At 46.1% G+C, this 17911-nt stretch overlaps 1 pseudogene across 1 annotated transcript; it reads left to right on the top strand.

Moving 5' to 3' along the window:
- Positions 1-9122: 9122 nt before the first annotated feature.
- Positions 9123-10026, top strand: LOC311177864 (large ribosomal subunit protein uL15-like; annotated as a pseudogene). The gene is made up of 2 exons: positions 9123-9354; positions 9772-10026. The product of its transcript is annotated as a large ribosomal subunit protein uL15-like (transcript).
- Positions 10027-17911: the final 7885 nt, after the last annotated feature.

The following is a 17911-nucleotide window of genomic DNA, read 5'->3' as shown; positions in this document are numbered from 1 at the left end:
AAGATAATGAATAAAAACTTAAAGCACCACCTCATTTAATAAATTTTATGGTCACACGAGAATAATCAAGAAAGGATGGTTATGTTATTAAAATATTGATGTCTGGGGAAAACAGGTAGCTTCTCAAAGGTAGGAACCTAACAGAGTTATAATAACAAGAGCAAACAACTACAGAGCACTTACTATGTGCCCATAAGTCTTAAATATTTCACGTGGATAATAGTTTTGATTCTATAACAGTGTGCAATAGGGATTACTGCTAGACATATTTTACAGAAGCTAAACCTGAGTCGCAAAGACATTACTTAGGCTACACGTAGGTAATAAATGGCAGGATTTGAACCCAGGAAGTCTGGTTCCAGAGTCCACACTTTTAATAATTATAATAAAGTATATCTGTCAAGAAAACAGCAGAGGCGAAACTAAAATGGCAAACTGAAATGACTTACTTTTGGAGAAAATGATGCAAGTGTTAAAGTGTGAAGCATTAAAAAAAGAACAGTGAGCAAAAAAGCCCAAGTCAGAGGTTTTCTTCAGGTGACGTAATGCAAGCAGGTGAATAACACAACCTAACAATATACAGTTTTTTGCTCTATTAGAAACTGTTCCCAACTTCAGCACAATAACTAAATATTTGAGGGAAAAAAATCTCTGTCAAATATAGTTTTTTAATGGGACACTATTTGGGTAAACACCTGACAGTTTGAGAACAACATCCCAGGGGTGACTGCTGAGAAAGAGGTTGACATTCAGAATTTATAATAGCTGCAGTGGCAGACACAGCTGAAATGAACAAGTTAAGAAAACCACCTTAGCAAAAATATTTTGGGCTGAAGGGGAACTGAAAGTAGAAACTGGTTAAGGAACAAAGCATAACATGACCAGGAATTTGACACTGCTGAGCACTGAGGAAGAAGGAGCAAAAATAAGTTGCTATTTGCAAACAAAGAAGTAGAGAATACAAACATTAAGGTCTGAATAATTTCTAGGAGATTAAGAACTGGTCATCAGACAAGGCTCTCTAAGGAGTGTAAACTGTCCAAACGGTACAGCGGCAGAATTCACGGGACCAAACAGAGGGACAAGGTCGAGCAGGACTAGACCAGTGCTCATCATTTCAGTGAGCCCAAGTAAGGATACCGCTGACTAGACTGAAAAGGAGTCCAGGAAACAGTCCACCGTGGGTCTAGGGAAAATGCAGAAAGTGTTAACGCTCAGACATCATCAAATTATCCATCTGACAAACTTGTCTTGATACCCCTATGTGTTCAGCACTATTCTAGGTGCCACAGACAGGTGACCATGCCAATTAAAACCCTGCCCTCATGGCATGTACATTCTAGTGGGGGAAACTAATATGCTTGAAAAAGAATGCTAAATAAGGAATCAACACAAAAGCCTAGAAGAGTCTTTTAATGTAGGATATACAGATCCATTTATAGGACATAAGTTAAAATAATTACCTCCACTCCTCACTAAATGTTCCTTATCCTCTCAGAAAAAGACAAAACCTAAAACAAAGAAATGCATTTAAAATGTACCTATAGAGGGGCCTCCCTGGTGGCGCAGGGGATTAAGACACAATTTATGAAGCTATCCGCAGCCACTACACCATGAGTTCAATCTGGGGTCAGGGAGCTGACCCACATGGCGCAGCAGATCTCTCTTGACTCACCCACTGCTCCCCTCAGCAGTGTATTTCAGTCACTCTGCCTGTTGTGTTCCCCACTTAATCCTCTCACCCCACACCTCTGGCCTGTACCCCAGCTCTTGTATCCATAAATAAATTTTTTAAAATAAAATAAAATGTACCTATGGGGGGCCTCCCCAGTGGCGCAGAGCGTTGAGCACAGCGCTGTGAAGCTGTCCACAGCCTCTGCAGCGTGGGTTCGATTCCCGGCCAGCCAGAGAGAATCCCACATGGTGAGGCAGACCTCTCCTGTCTCGCCCGCTGCTCCCCTCAGCAGTGTATTTCAGTCAGTTGGCCTGTTCTGCTCCCTGCTCTGTCTCTGGTGAATCCTCTCACCCCCTGCATCTCTGGCCTGTACCCAGCTCTTGTTTGCAAAAATAAATAAATCTTTTAATAATAAAATAATAAAAAAATAAAATTTTAAAAATGCACCTATAAATAAATGCACAATTTGACATTTACTTCCAAAAATGCCTGTCACTAATATTCCCAGGAGCAATGTAAACTGTACTTCGAAGTTATCCAAATGTGACAGCTCTTGGATCAAAACATTTTATTGGTGTAGCCATTTTGAAAATAAGCAGAAATGGTTTTTAATAGACTATAAAATTACAAGAAAAAGAATCCTAATAAATGATAGCAAACCTTAAGTTACAGAATGCTTGATAAGCTTTAAGAATCTCACGTTTCCTTTATGCCCTGACTTAGATTCCAAAAAAAATTAAGTTTAACTGAACACAGATGCTGATTATATGAAAACATTTTAGGAGGCTATGATACCTTTCAGATCTTTAAGAGATTACTGAAAAAGAGCTCATTTTTTAATGGTGAGTTAATTACCAGCATCTTATCTCCTTGTCTCAGTCTAAGACTGGTAAATTCTAACTCTCCTGCTGTATTGTAAAAGTAAAAAATGCAAGTGGTATATAAGCTTCTAAAGATACAAGACTCAAGAAGTAAGGCAGCAGCTAAGTATTACATTTTTATTTCTTGAACAAAGATACCACATTATGGCAAACAAATGTACTTCAGAAGAGCCAAGTTCCACACCTATCCAATCATCTACACCTACACACTACAAAAAGCTGATTTAAACCGACCTACTGCTTTTAAAGTGTTTCTTAACAAGCAATCTGTTCTCTCTACAAATGAGAAACAATAGGAAAGTACCTGCTCCAACAAGAACTAGCCTTATAACGATGCATTACACAATTGGATCTCATTCGTCTCAGAACGCTAACATTTTCCTGTGCGACTGCATTCTGTAGTCAAGGAAGAGCACACAATTTAGGATGGACCTAACATTCTGAGGAACAAATACTGTGACCACCCCCCCAAAAGTCCAAAGATGTTACTCAAGTTTTGTTGGTTAAAAATCCAAAACCTGTTATGAACTACAAAAGTAAAGTGTCTAGCAAGCAAAGACTAGGAGAAAAATGAACAAATTTCACCACACCTTTGCCCCAAAAAACGCACGTCAGTCCATTTAGGCCACAGTCTGCATCAGTCAGCGTGATATGGAAGAAGTCAAACCATCTGGGGAAGTCCTTTTGCACCAAAGCAATGCTGCCACTAATAAATTCACTTCATTCGAGCAACAAAGGGATCTTTAAAAGTTACTGCTCACTCGAGTGGCTGTAAAAGGGGCTGTCTTACGTTTCTTCCCCAGCACAAGCTAATCTTGAGATATTTCACATTCCCCGCTTCGAGATGCATCTGAGCCGGCTGGGGTTCCAAAATCTCACCCTTGAATACCTTTCGCTGCAAAGCAGGCAGGATAAGACCAGCCGGTGACCAACCCAGGCTGCAAAACGCGATCTGAATTTTGGTGAGTCCCTGACTTGTAGGAGTTAAAACTCTCACCCCTTATATTGCGATGACGTAATCTTCCACCCTGCATTTTCTCTCGGACTTAAAGGGGAGGAAAAAACAAGCGAACAAAGAAAATTTCCCCCTCATAAGAGGAATTAGGCAAGCGGCGGAACGACAGTTTCGCGAGGTGCTTGGGTAACTCCCCGAAAGGGAAGCTTCGGCTGACCAGGCAGGGCGCGCTGGAGAAGCGAAGGGCACGGGCGCAGGACTCGCGCGAGGCAGGAATAAAGGAGACCGGAGACGCCGCGGCCAGACCCCCCCGGCCGGCCGGCCCGGCGTCGGGCTGCGGAGCCGCCGAGCGCCGCGCGCCGCAGGCAGGGCCCGGGGCGGTCTGCGGCCGCGGTCGTCCCCGCCCCCCCCCGGCGCCCCCGCCCCGCGGCCCCCCCCGCCCCCCCCCCCCGCCACTTCCCCGCCGCGCTCGCGATTCCGCTCCCCTCCCCCGCCCGCCGCAAAATGTCCGCGGCGCCGCCGGGCGAAGCAGGAAGTCGAAGCCAGAGCGCAACCGGCAGCCCCAGCCCCGGCGCCCCGGCCCCCCACACCCCGCTCGCCGCGGGCGCCCGCGAGCGCCCCGCGGCCCAGGGAGCCCCGGCCCGCCGCCCGCCCCCCGCACACCCCGGGCCCGCGGGGCCGGGCCGGGCCGGGGGGAGGGGAGTCCCGGCGGCGGGATGGGTGTGACCCCTTCCTTCCGCCGCCGCCCGGTGACAGCCCGGCCCCGCCCGCGCCCTCACACCGGCACCCCGCGCCCGGGCCGCGCACCCCTCGGCCGACGGGCGCCCCTCGCCCTCACCCCGAGAACCCCAGCCCTCGGTTCCCCTCAGAGCCCGGACCCGCGCGAGCCAGGACGGCGCCGCGCGAGCCGGCACCCCCCCGCCTCGCGCTCCCAGGCGCCCCGGAGCCCCACAGGCCGGGGGTCCTCGCGGACAGGGAGAGGCGGGGGGCGGCGCGGCGGGGACGGGACGGCGGGGGAACCGCTCCCGCGGGGAGCCTCGGGCCCCGCACTCACCTCAGCTTCTCCGCCGGGGCGTTGGCAGCACTGCGCGGGGTCTCCTCGGCTGCCGGACAGGGGCACGCGCCTGACGTCAGCACGCAGGGCGCGCGGTTGGGTACCCGCGGAAGTGGGCGGGGCCAGGAGGCGAGGAGAGGCGGGGCGACGAGAGGCGGGGCCTGCAGCCTCCCTAGGCCCAGCTCCGCCCGCCTGTCGCGCAAGCGCACACCTGTGCGGCTCGCTGGTTCGAGACTGAGCTTGGCGACTCCTTTTCCAAAGGTGGTATTTGTAACATTCTGAACAGGTGTTTGCAGAGCGCGTCCATTAATATTTCCTTTGATCCTTGCAACCGTATGAAGCAGAGTATTATCATTCCTATTTTACAGAAATTTCTCAAAGAGAAACAGTGACTTGCCCAAGATCACTGCAAGTGCATGGCCTCCTGACTCCCCAGGCCTGTGCCCTGCTTCTCTCTACCTTTGCTCCAGCCCCACGGGCCGTCTTTTGACTTAGAGACTTCCTCCCCACCGCAAGCCCTTGCACGTCCTGTTTCCTCTACTCTTTTCTGCACCAGACCTTCGGTTGACTTTCAGCCCACAAAGTCACAGCCTTCCTGATCACCCTTTCCTCACAGTACCTGGTCATCAATGTTTTCCGTGCTAATGGCCAAGCTTCAGGAGAATAAGAACCTTCATTGTCTTGTCCTCAGATGGTTTGCAGGGTTAGAGGAAAATAACCATCTTCATAGTTCATTTTTTTGAAACTACCACAGCTATTTCACCAAGACACATTTCTAATATGTCTGATTTAATAATCATTTTCTTTTGGAATTTGAAATTACACAAGGAGAACAACTTCTGTTCTGAGTGTTTACTATACTGTAGGCATGGGGCTAAAGTAATACACTCACTCTATGAGTTAAGAACTCTTACCCACATTTATTGATGTCTCAACTAGGTTTAGAAGTGTTAAAGGACTTGCTCAAGGTCACCAAGCCCACCAGTGGCACAGTTGCAGGGCAGGGACTTGGACCCAGAGGCTGGTTCTAATTCACCACAACTCAAAAGGTTTTGGGGTTTTTTTAATTTATTTATTTATGCATACAAGAACTGGGGTACAGGCCAGAGGTGCAGGGGGTGAGAGGATTCACCAGAGACAGAGTGGGGAACCGAACAGGCAGACTGACTGAAACACACTGCTGAGGGGACCAGCGGGAGAGACAGGAGAGATCTGCTGCTCCATGTTGGTAGCTCCCTGACCGGGAATCGAACTGGTGCTGCAGAGGCTGTAGATAGCTTCACGGTGCTGTGCTTAATCCCTTGAGCCACCAGGGAGGCCCTACCCAAGAAGTTTATTCTAGAGATAGGAGGTCATAAGCTGCAGCTATACTCCTACCCTTATGATACCAACAATTAACACTTTGGTTCATAACTTTGTAGATATACATATATATATTTGTCAGAAAAATACGTATTTGTTTATCTGCCTTTCTCTCTGAAAATTACATTGTGAACATCTTCCTATGTCAAATAAAGCATCATTTTTAAAGATTGCATTCTATGATGTGGGCATTACAATATTTACCTGATAAATCTCCTACAGTTGGAATTTAACCTGCTTTTGACTGTTGTTTAATGTTGGTTTCTTAAATGTAAGGGGAAATTGGTTATGTTTTCTCTCTTTGCAGGCCTAGTTAGCAGTGACCTTTCCTTCATCCTGTCTCACAAAATCAAGAATGTCCCCAGACAATGTCTGCCCTTTCCATCAACAGCAGTATCTTGATGGGGTGTTACCCAAATACTTGACTTTTCCTGCCTTTATTCTGAGGACAAGGAGTTAGTTAACACTTTATCTATGATGGTGTCAGGTTTTTGTCAGAAGGACCCTCCCCCACCTTTTCACGGCCCCAAAAGGCAGTGGCATTATTAGTTGGCCCCAATCTACCTCTCCTTTTGCTATTGGCCCAGACCCCGGCTTGCTAGTGCCCCATCTCCATTATCCCAAAGGCCAGCTGCCTCATTTTAACAAGAGGGGCAACCTGCAGGTCTCCAGCTCTTCATCCTCTGCGGTTACCAGCCCAGTGTCCATTCATCCTCCTTCTGGTAACAGCACTTCCTTTTCTCCTGGAGCAGCTTCTTCCCCAATTCTCAATCCCTGTGGTTCTAGAGATGGTGACTCTACCCCAGTTGCAAAGATAGATACATGATCATCATCAATCAGAACATTTTATTTATTTATTTTTTTAATAGAGGCATGTTTTTTATTTATTTATTTATTTATTTTGTTTGTTTGTTTTTGTTTATACATGCACTGGGTACAGTCAGAAGTGCGGGAGGGTGAGAGAATTCACCAGAGCCAGAGCAGGGAGCAGAGCAGGCAGAAGGACCGAAGTACACTGCTGAGGGGAGCAGCGGGCGGCAGGAGAGGTCTGCGCGCCATGTGGGACCCTCCTCTGGTGGCCGGGGAGCAGCCGGGGATCGAACCGGCGCCGCAGAGGCCGCGGGCAGCTTCGCAACCCAGCGCTCAACCGCTGCGCCACCGGGGAGGCCCCAATCAGAACATTTTAGAGCGCTCTTACCAGTGCATTTCAGTAGCGGGCACGTGACCCAATGAAAATCAATGAGATTCAATTCTGGGGCTTTGGTTAGAGCTGTCTGATTGAATATATCTATCTGCTGAGGGAAGGATGAAATCATGGCTTTGCAGTAGCCATCTTCCCTCTGGAAGGAGAGAGATTGCCTAATATGAGACCAAGGCAGAGGGGAAAAACAGAACTGAGAGGTGGAGACAGAGAAACAAGTTCTGTTCACATTTTTTTGAGTCCTTGAATCCAGTCTTGTTTCAGTTTTCACTTAAAAAAAAATTAAACAAAATCCAACTTTTAAAAAGTAAGCAATTTTCAGTCACTTTAGTCAATAAATTCTCTATACCACTTGAGCCAGGATAAAAAGATTGTTGTCACAACTGCAAGATTCCATGAATTTTTCTGACATCCCTGTCCCCCACGTCTGTCCCTGTCTGTCCTTGCCACCACCCTTTCTGTAGCTGACCCAAATCTCTACTCTTTCCACCCCAATTTCCAAATTTCCACATACTCAGAAGTCCCATCAGCACCACTGAAATCGTCTTCCAGTGTCCACCTGCTCCAGGTCCTGTACTTCCTGTATGTGCATTTGACTCTGCACCCTTTACATTCAAGGGCTCCCAACCTTGTCTACATCACAGATCCTGCACCCACAAAATTAGTATCCAATTTCTAGAGGCTTCCTTTAAAAGTCTCTTTTAGTTCATTTTGTGCCTCACAGTCTTCATCTTCCCAGTCCTCAGCTCTTAAGTCATTTCCCAGAGCAGGAACCCTCAGTATTTTCTTGTCTTCAAAATGAAATTCAAAGTCCTTTAACCAGACATTCTGGGTTCTCCTCTGGGATCTGGCACCCACCTGACTTTCTAAAATTATCTCCTTAAGTCCCAAGATCTACAGAGTGTGTTGGCAAGCTGTTGGTGTAGTTCCACCCCAAGTCTTGAGGCCTGAGAACCAGAAAAGCTGCTGTTTTAGTTGTAGTACAAAGACCAACAGGCTTGAGATTCAGCAAAATGCAAATCCAGGAAAATTTCTCCCTTACTTAAGGAAGGGTCAGCGTTTTCATTCTATTCAAGCCTTCAACTGATTGGATAAGGCCAAAAATCTGGTCACTGGCTGTCTCTGAAAGAGGTTGTGATCTGGAGGGGATGGGGCATTGCCAGAGAACAGTCTCGGTTACAATCTATTTCATGACCTGGGTGGTGATGACTTGAGTATCTGCTTTATAATTCTTGTTATTCTGTACGTTTGGTTCCTGTGTTTTTTCTCAAATATAGTTTTCATAAAAAGTTAGAAATGACTAAATAAAACTCAAATACAGTCTGACTGTTATTACTAAATGTGATGTTGTTGCCAAAATTCCTATCACTAAGACTCTTTCCCTGGTCATGACCCAGGGAAAGAGAAGCTAGAAGCCCCATTCAGCTGCTAGGACTTCATATGTTCTCCGGGTCTGGCCCTGCCCCACCATAAGGGGTGATGACTACTGCAGTTATATTTATTCCACCATCTCTGATTGAGGGACCCCCCCAAACACACACACACAGCCCCTTCTGCTGCTCAGTCCCCCTCCACACTTTGTGCCACAGCGTGACACTTCTCCAAGTACCTGGATCCTTCTTGGAGACAAGTGAAAGGAGAGAAACTAACCAAACCTGTTTCCTACTTGACTCTTCTCTAACTGGCCCAGGCTTGCCTCCATCTCTCTTACATATCTGGTGGAGATAATCTGGGTCATTGAAGAAGGATGAATGAGACTAGGTAGAGGAGAGAAAAGTCTAGAAGTAACTGAACAACTCCATCCCCATGAAGGAGGAACCCTACCATGTATACTTAGCACAACAATGAAACTTGAACTTGAAATGATCTAAGAACATTCTCGTGGGCCAAATGGCAAGCCCTGTTATAATCAATATTCAAATGTCAATGAGTAGCTGTTATGTGCTAGGCACCTCAGAGACAAAAATGTGCTCTCTACTTAATCCCTTAAATGACTTATCCTGGGCTCTTTCGTCTGCGCCGCCAACAGGCCATCCAGACTGAGGAAGACCCAGAAACTTCAGGGCCATGTGAGCCATGAGCCACTGCCACGGCCGTATCAGAAAGCACTAGAAGCACCCTGGAGGCCGAGGTAATGCTGGTGGCCTGCGTCATCACAGGATCAACTTTGACAAATATCACCCAGGTTACTTTGGGAAAGTTGGTATGAGGCATTACCACTGTAGGGTAAGGAAAAATGTCAGGCTTTTCTGCCCTCCCGCTATCAGGATAGATGATGGATCCTTGCGGTCCTGAATGCATGCCTGGAATAGGGTGTGGGCATAGGTAGAGGGGATTCACCTGGGCTGAGACTGGACTTTTGAGAGCAGCGTCACGGGGACGCCAGCAGAAGCCAAGAGAGAAGCAGAGCCATAGGAAGAGCAGAGAGAATGTGAGAGAAGGCCCAAGAGCCCAGAGTGAAGACCTGCTGGGGGCTGGGAGGCCTGCCAGCCTATAGGTCCCCCAGCGCCCCTGCCTGCCGTGTACCTGGCAATCTCAATAAAAACCTGCAAAACCACTGAGGACTCTGACTCTTCCTTTACCCCGTCTGCTGGATCAGGAAACCTGCTCAGTGTCCAGTCATGCCCCCACTACCACTTAAAGAGGAATCAGAGCTTCTGCCCAACTGTCAACCATGATAAAATGTGGACCTTGGTCACTGAGCAGACTCAGGTAAATGCTGCCAAAAATAAGACCAGAGCTGCTCCCATCATTGATGTGGTGCGAGCGGGCTACTACAAAGTTCTGGGGAAGGGAATGCTTCCAAAGCAGCCTGTGATCCTCAAGGCCAAATTCTTCAGTAGAAGAGCTGAGGAGAAGATTAAGGGTGTGGGAGGGGCCTGTGTCCTGGTAGCTTGAAGCCACTTGGAGGAAGGTTCATTAAATGCTCTGAGTGCTTTTCAAAAAAAAAATGACTTCTCCTGGCTTTTGTCCATATTTCTCACCCCCTCTGGATCTGTGCACTCATCCACTGGGCTCCAACCATGCTGCTTTCTTTATTGTTCCTCAGACCTAACTGTATGTACCTCAGCGCCTTTGTACTTGCTGTTCTTACTCCTACTCTACACATGCCTGCCTCTCTTCACCCTGCAGGTCTTTGCTCACATATCACCTCTTCAAGAAGTCTTCCTTTCCATCCAGCACCCACAAACTCACTGTCACATCACAGTTTAATTTCCTTTAGAGAGCTTATCACTCTTGAAAATTCTCACCCTTTACTTTTCTTATTCTGTCTCCTCCCACTAAAAAGTAAGTTCAAGCACTTCTATTGTTAGGGGGAAAAGGATGTCCCAAAGCAAATTCCATATAGGCTTTGTGGACTCCACCCCCACCCCAGGTCAAAGCCAAAGACACTGGCAAAATGTTCATCTGAGACTGCATCCCAACCTCCATATATTCGATCTTCATCACCATGGAAATGGTGGCAACAAGTGAAAGGGGGGAATTGTTAGGGGGAAAAGGATGTCCCAAAGCAAATTCCATATAGGCTTTGTGGACTCCACCCCCACCCCAGGTCAAAGCCAAAGACACTGGGAACTCCAAATCCCATCACCACCAAAGGGAAGGTGGCTGGGACCTGAGGGTGGGGTTAAGCAGCCAGGTGGATACAAAAGGCAGACACATGGGCTTTGGGGGGCTCTCCATTTTAGGCTCTCGGCCAGCTTGCAGCGTCCGGTCAGCTCTGAGAGTGACTTTGGGTTTCCAGGTCGTCGGATCGGGTAGGACGCATTAAAGACTTTATTTCCCTATTTTCTCCCTGAGTTGTACCTTTTCCTTATTTTCTTTTTCTCTTGTAAATAAACCTTTTATTAACCCTTTTGTGTGTGTCTGTAGTAGAGTATTCATAAGTCTCTTTAAAGCGCGCGGGTGAGGACCCACAGCCAGGAACCCGTTTAATATCGGGGCTGCTCTATAACACTTTCACCACTGTAGTACTAGAATATAGCATCTAGTTACCCTCAGTACTAGAATATAGTGTATATTGAATAAATATCTATTGAAGAAATACAATGAGCGAAGATATAACCCCTACTCAAGGAATTAAGGCCTTATAGCATAACAAACAAAAATTAAAATAACTGCTGGGACAAGGGTATGTACAAAGGTCTAAGGAATTAAGAAAAGCAAGAGTATTCACAATAGTTATATCTAACACTTATATTTATTTCCTATGCTCCAAGCTCCAGACATCTTTCTATTTAATATGTATATTTCACTTAAAATTCACAAGAACGCTGACATATTTTTAAAAAAAGGATCTTTAATAAAGAAGAGACTTGAGGTTAGTAACTCTTACCCAGCATCACATAGCTGGTGAGTGAAGGAGCTAGGATTCAACCCCAGAGTTAATGAGGGAAAGTTTCCCAAAGGAAGAGGTTTGATGTGAGTCTAGAGGACTTGCACAGACTGGCCAGGCCAGGGTGGGGCATGCTGGCCTGGCAGAAAGAACAGGCTTGTCCAGGTACATGGGCATGGAAAGGCAGGATACTTAGGAATAGATGAAACTCACAGACACCGTGTTGAATACAGGAAGCCAGACACACAAGGGCATAGATACACTGCTGATTCCATTTGTCTCAGAGACAGGCCTCTGTATTCCAGGGCAATAGAAATCCAAATAGCAGTTAACTTTCAGGAGTTTAATGACTAGAAAAGGGCAGGAGGGAGGCATCTGAGGTGCTGTTAATACTGCATGTTAATCTGAGAAAATTGTCCAACAAGTATGATGTGAGCACTTTCAGGATACATGTCATGATTAAATTTTAAAAAACAAAACCGCTAAAGATCACAACAGCAGTGGTAGTAACCTAAAAAACAAAACACGTGCTTTTTTGAGAAATACCAAATTTTTTGCAAGACTTGGTTACGAGGTATAGCGGCTGTGAAAAAGACAGAGGAGTGGGATGGAAAGAATGAGATTCTATGGACAGAAGTTAAGGATGGAAATGAGAAGATGGTACTGCTGGAGAGAGGGCCTCGAAAGAAAAGAGACCAAAGGTCAGCTGAGGGAAAAAACCACAAACTGAATCTTCCCCTAAACAAGCAAATTCACATACAATAGCATTTAGTGGTGGTGCTGGGGGATCCTAGCAGGAAATAAGAACAAGACAGGTGTGTGGACTGAAGCACACCCCGGAAGTGCTGGAAACTGCCCCTTTGTGCTCCTAAAACAGGGCTCCAAAACACTAAGTGGTGGCCCCAATTGGAGGCGGAGTTTTGGCTCAGAGGAAGTGAAGGGGAGGCCCCGGTGGTGTCGGTGGCTTCCTGCCCAGGAGACACACCCAGCGTCCAAATCGCCTTTCTGAGCAGTCAGGTTGTTGCTAAGCACCCAAAGGGTCCTTGGGCTTTCAAGCAGAGACAACCAAGGGGCAGTTAACCTCACCTGATTGCAAGGTCAGGAGCAGGGAGAAGGAAGGCAGCCACCCAAGTGAAGACTGAGTGAGAGCCTCTCATTTTTGGGGGGGGGGGGCAGGGGGTGTGGTGGTGGTGGTGGTGGGGATTGGGGATGGGGTTGTATTTTTACTCCCATCTCCAGCCTTTGAATGAGAATTAATAATCTCACCCCCTGCTCTGCCCCCAGCGTAACGTTGATCTCTAGTTATTTACTCCTTAAATCAGGGAGTAAACACGTCTTCTACAAAAACTACACTGCCCCTTCCCGGTCAACCATGGGCTACCCCTGGGTTGGAGGCCAAGAACATAGAGATTCCCTCTTCATGGACCTCACAATCTGCTGGGGACACAAGCTAGAAGCTGCACTATGGTGTGGTACTTAGAACAAGACATCACATTTTGGGGACATAATATATATTTCCTGAATGAACAGGGACTGAGCGAGAACTAAAGCCAAAGAGTTATCAGAGCTCACAAGGAGGGCTTTGGACGCCAACTCAAGGCAGGAATCAAAGGCTATGTGGAGGTGACCATGCTTATCAGCATGGTGAAGCATGAATAGGAGTAGGCTGGCAAAGATTGGGGGAGGGTGGGGGCATTCCAGGCCAAGGGAAAATGTCCAATACATGCACGGCAGTGGGTGGAAAGAAAATGTTTAGCAAAATAGTAAAGTCATTGTCAAGCGCGTTGTAGTGAGCTGCCTGAGAAAAGTGATCACACGTGATACTCCTGAGGTCAGTTATGCTTAAATTCTCCAGTCACCAACATGCCAGACTCCTCAGGGCCTCCACATTGTCCGGAGGTGGCCTTCTCTCCAGCAGCCAGGACCTGGTACCCACTCAGTGTTCAAGCAATAGCTGCCCAACAGATGATATATTTTTTTCTATGGCCCTAGCCAGTTGCTAGGAGTCTCTTATTACCTCGTGGTCCCAATGCTGGTTTTTACCAGCAGTCATTTGGAGCATTTTTCAATAATGAGATGAAATTATTCTTTGTGGAACTTGGAGTTGAAATATTCACAACCAGAAAATCGTAAACATGAGACATTGTAGAAAGAGTTCACTACAGCTCTTTCACATGGCCCTCCCCCCCCCACCACTTAAAGAAAATGTTTAGGGTTCTTTAAAATGGGGTCTAGACTTATTCAGGAGAGCCTCCCTGGTGGCACAAGGGGTTAAGCCTTAGCAATATGAAGCTATCGGCAGTCACTGCAGCACAAGTTTGATCCCCAGTCAGGGAGCCACCCACATGGCGCAGCAGACCTCTTCTGACTCGCCTCAGCAGTGTATTTCAGTCAATCTGCCTGTTCTGTTCCCCACTCTGTCTCTGGTGAATCCTTTTACCACCCTGCACCTCTGGCCTACACCCAGCTCTTGAATGCAAAATTAAATAAATCTTTTTTAAAAAACCACAATACTCATTAGATTGATTCAGGAGATCACATTGACAGATATTGGTAGTCACATGGGAAAGAACTAGCACACAGGATGCTGGGAAGCGTACCTGTTCTGCTTCAGAAAAAGGTGAGCCCTGGTGTCACTTACCTCTCTAAATCTCAGTTCTGCTTTGGAGGCTTAACTCTACATCTAAATCTTCTACCTTTGCATTTTTTACTGTTCAAGAAAAAAAAATTAAAGCCTTTTGGGGGCTCCCTGGTAGTGCAAGGAATTAAGTCTCAGCACTATCAAGCTATCACCAGCCACTGCAACATGAGTTCAATCCCCGGTCAGGGATTTAACCCACATGGCGCAGCAGACCTCTCCTGTCTTGCCCACTGCTCCCCTCAGCAGTGTATTTCAGTAGATCGGCCTGTTCTGCTCCCCACTCTGTCTCTGGTGAATCCTCTGACCCCCTGCATCTCTGACCTGCACCCCAGTTTTTGTATGCATAAATAAAATAAATTTTAAAAATTCTTTTAGACTTTTATTCAAAATCACCAACTTCCAGAAAGATGCCAAAACAACCAACACAAAGGGAAAAAGGAGAGGCACCAGGCTGTGTTCTCAAGGCCTTTTAGAAAACATGGAGCAGTTCTCTGGGCCACATACACACAAATCTACAAGAAAGGTGATATTGTAGGCACCAAGGCGATGGGCTCTGTTCACAAAGGATGTCCCACATACGTAACCATGGCAAAACTGGAAATGTCTATATTACCCAGCATGCAGCTGGCACTGCAGTAAACAGGGTAAGATCCTTGCCAAGGGAATTAATGTTCCTATTGAGCATATTAAGCACTCTAAGAGCTGAGACAGCTTCCTGAACATGTGAAAGTAAATGATGAGGAAAAAGGAAACCAAAAGGTACTTGGACTCTGCACCGAGCGCAGCAGTGAGAACCAGTGGGAAAGAGCCTGGGCTGCTGGGAACCCCTTCCTTATGAATTCATGGCATGATAGGTGTGGGAAAAAAAGACCTCTGGAGAACAAACACACACAGGCATATTTTTGCAAAAGTATCACAAGAGATAGGTGTGTATTCACAAGGTGTGTATTGCTTGCAGATGTGTAATTCTTATTTTCTGGGCAGATACATAAATTTTTCTTTTATACCCCTCTGTACTGTTGGATTTTTCTATCTACATGCAAATATTTCTTTTACCTTAAAAAGTGCTAATAAGAGCTACCTAGAAAGTATGTTTTTTCACTTTTTCTCTATTAAATGAATCTAAGCAATGTTGCTTTCAATTGTAGATACTTGATAAATTAACACTTCCAGAGATTATGGAAAAAGTCTAAGATGAAGCAGCAGAAATTCAAGGCTCAGATTCTAGTTCTACCACTTACTTGCTATGGTTTTTTTTTTTTTAGGATTTATTTATTTATGTATACCAGAACTGGGGTGCAGGACAGAGATGCAGGGAATGAGAGGATTCACCAGAGACAGAATGGGGAACAGAACTGGCAGACTGACTGAAATACACTGCTGAGGGGAGCAGTGGGCGAGACAGGGGAGGTCTGCTGTGCCATGTGGGTAGCTCCCTGTTTGACAGGAAGTCAAACTAGTGCTGCAGAGGCTGCAGAATAGCTTCACAGTGCTGTGCTTAACCCCTTGCACCACCAGGGAGGTCCTTACTTGCTATGTTATTTAACTGTTGGGTCTGTTTTCTCATTTGTAAAATAAGTCTCTTTACGTGAATAGGTGAACTCACGGATTAAATAAAACATCAATTAACCTAATCTGATCGTAGAGCACGTCATAGGTGAAAGCCCAATTTGTACCATTTTCCCTAGGGCATTCTCAACATCAAGCCTGAAAGCAGGACTTTTATTTTTTTTTAAAGATTTATTTATTTATGCATACAAGAGGTGGGCTACAGGCCAGAGATGCGGGGGATTAGAGGATTCACCAGACACAGAGTGGGGAAAAGAACAGGCAGAGTGAATGAAATACACTGCTGAGGGGAGCAGCGGGTGAGACACGAGAGGTCTGCTATACAATGTGGGTAGCTCCCAGCCATGGGTTGCTCCCTGGCCAGCCGGGGATCGAACTCGTGCTGCAGAGGCTGCGGATTGCTTCATAGTGCAGTGCTTAACCCCTTGCACCACCAGGGAGGCCTTGAAAGCAGGACTCTTATCAATCTGTGGCCTGTGAACTAGCCTACTAAACCTTGGGCAAATTTACTTTTGAAATTACTTTTGGCAAAGACTGGAGACACTTTTGCTTGTCACATGCGTTAGTAGGGATGCTACTGGCACCTAGCATAGAGGCTGCTGATTATCCTACAATGCACAGGTAAGCCACCCACAAAAAAAGAATTCTGTCCCAAGTGTCAAGGTTGAGAAAAATCTGTGGTTTAGACATTTCAGGAAACCTCAGCTGTTTTGCCATAAAATCCCTAAGGTGGGGCTTCCCTGGTGACGCAAGGGGTTAAGCACAGCACTATGAAGCTTTCTGCAGCCTTCCCTCACACCTCTGGCCTATTTTATTTATGTACGCATAAATAAAATAAATCTTTAAAAAGTTAAGAACAGAAAATCTTACCCTAGCCAATAAAAGGCATAGTTCACTCATCTGTATATTCACTATCCCCCCAATACTATATGCCTCTGCATTCCCATGCACGCTAATGTTTACTTAAAATATCACTTCCTCAACTTGGCTATTTCCTCTCTGCTTTTAATGTATTTTTTAAAATAGGAAATATATTTTCTTAACGCTCTCTCAAAATGAGATATAAAAACGGAGACTAGTTTTAATCATTTTATTATTTTTTTTAAAGATTTGTTTATTTATGCATACAAGAACTGGGGTACAGGCTAGAGGTGCGGGAGCTGAGAGGATTCACCAGAGACAGAGTGGGGAACAGAACAGGCAGACTGACTGAAAAACACTGCTGAGGGGAGCAGCGGGCAAGTCAGGAAAGGTCTGCTGCGCCACATGGGTAGCTCCCTGGCCAGGTATTGAACTCGTGCTGCAGTGGCTGCTTATAGCTTCATAGGTTGCGTTTTAACCCTTTGCATCACCAGGGAGGCCCAAAAACTATACATTTTTTTAACACTGCATTTTATATTTGTATTCTAGCCCCTAGAACAGACCTGAAGGCACAGGAAATACTAAACAAGTATCAGCAACATAAACTTGAGTTCCATAGTGAAGTTAACCAGTCCCTATCCGAAAAGATTAGTTTCCAGATTGGCACCAAGTTTGTTACTGGAGCAGATCTACAAATGCAAAGACGCAGGCCAAGAGGCAGAAGGTTCCTCTGACCTGGGTCATGCTGGGGAAACAGCTGCTGTTTACTCGGCCTGTCATGACCACAGCTACTGCCCTGCCTCTGCTGTTGGCCAAAGGGCTAGTGTCCACACAGAGAGCCAGGAAAAGACAGCACTGTCAGATGTCTTCAGAGGGAGTTCTCTCCCAGGAAGATGAGATGTAGCAAAGGTGACGGAAATGGAGAGTGCAAATCAGCTGAGTGACTTACCTCTTATGACCCTGTTTTCTCCAATTTAAATTCTGACTTTGAAAACATAGGCCAGGCCTGTTAGTATTTCTTTCCCTGTTCAGCAAATGCCATAGTGATAGTTCTTATCTGTAGCTCACATCTATTATTGATAATTATCTCACCTTTCTCAAATGCTGACTACTTAAGTGCTCAACTAGTAAATCGCCACAGGACATTTTTATTAAGGACCAAACTTTAATATTTCAAGGACATAATATTTCAATTCCACCTTGGCCCCGGTGGAATTACAGAAGCTTCTAATCATGGTACCCCTGTGAAAATTAAGAATTTGGAAAGTTAAAGCAATAACCGCTTTGGATACATAAAAACAATATATTAAAGCATGACAGAAAGTGCAAAAAGGGAGGCATTTCAGCAGAGCAGGCACAAGCAGTAAGCTGACTAT

This window comes from Talpa europaea (genome assembly GCF_964194135.1).
Source record: "Talpa europaea genome assembly, chromosome: 9".
Taxonomy (NCBI): Eukaryota; Metazoa; Chordata; class Mammalia; order Eulipotyphla; family Talpidae; genus Talpa; species Talpa europaea.
The sequence above is the reverse complement of the archived record's forward strand: the minus strand, read 5'-3'. Positions and strand labels throughout refer to the sequence as shown.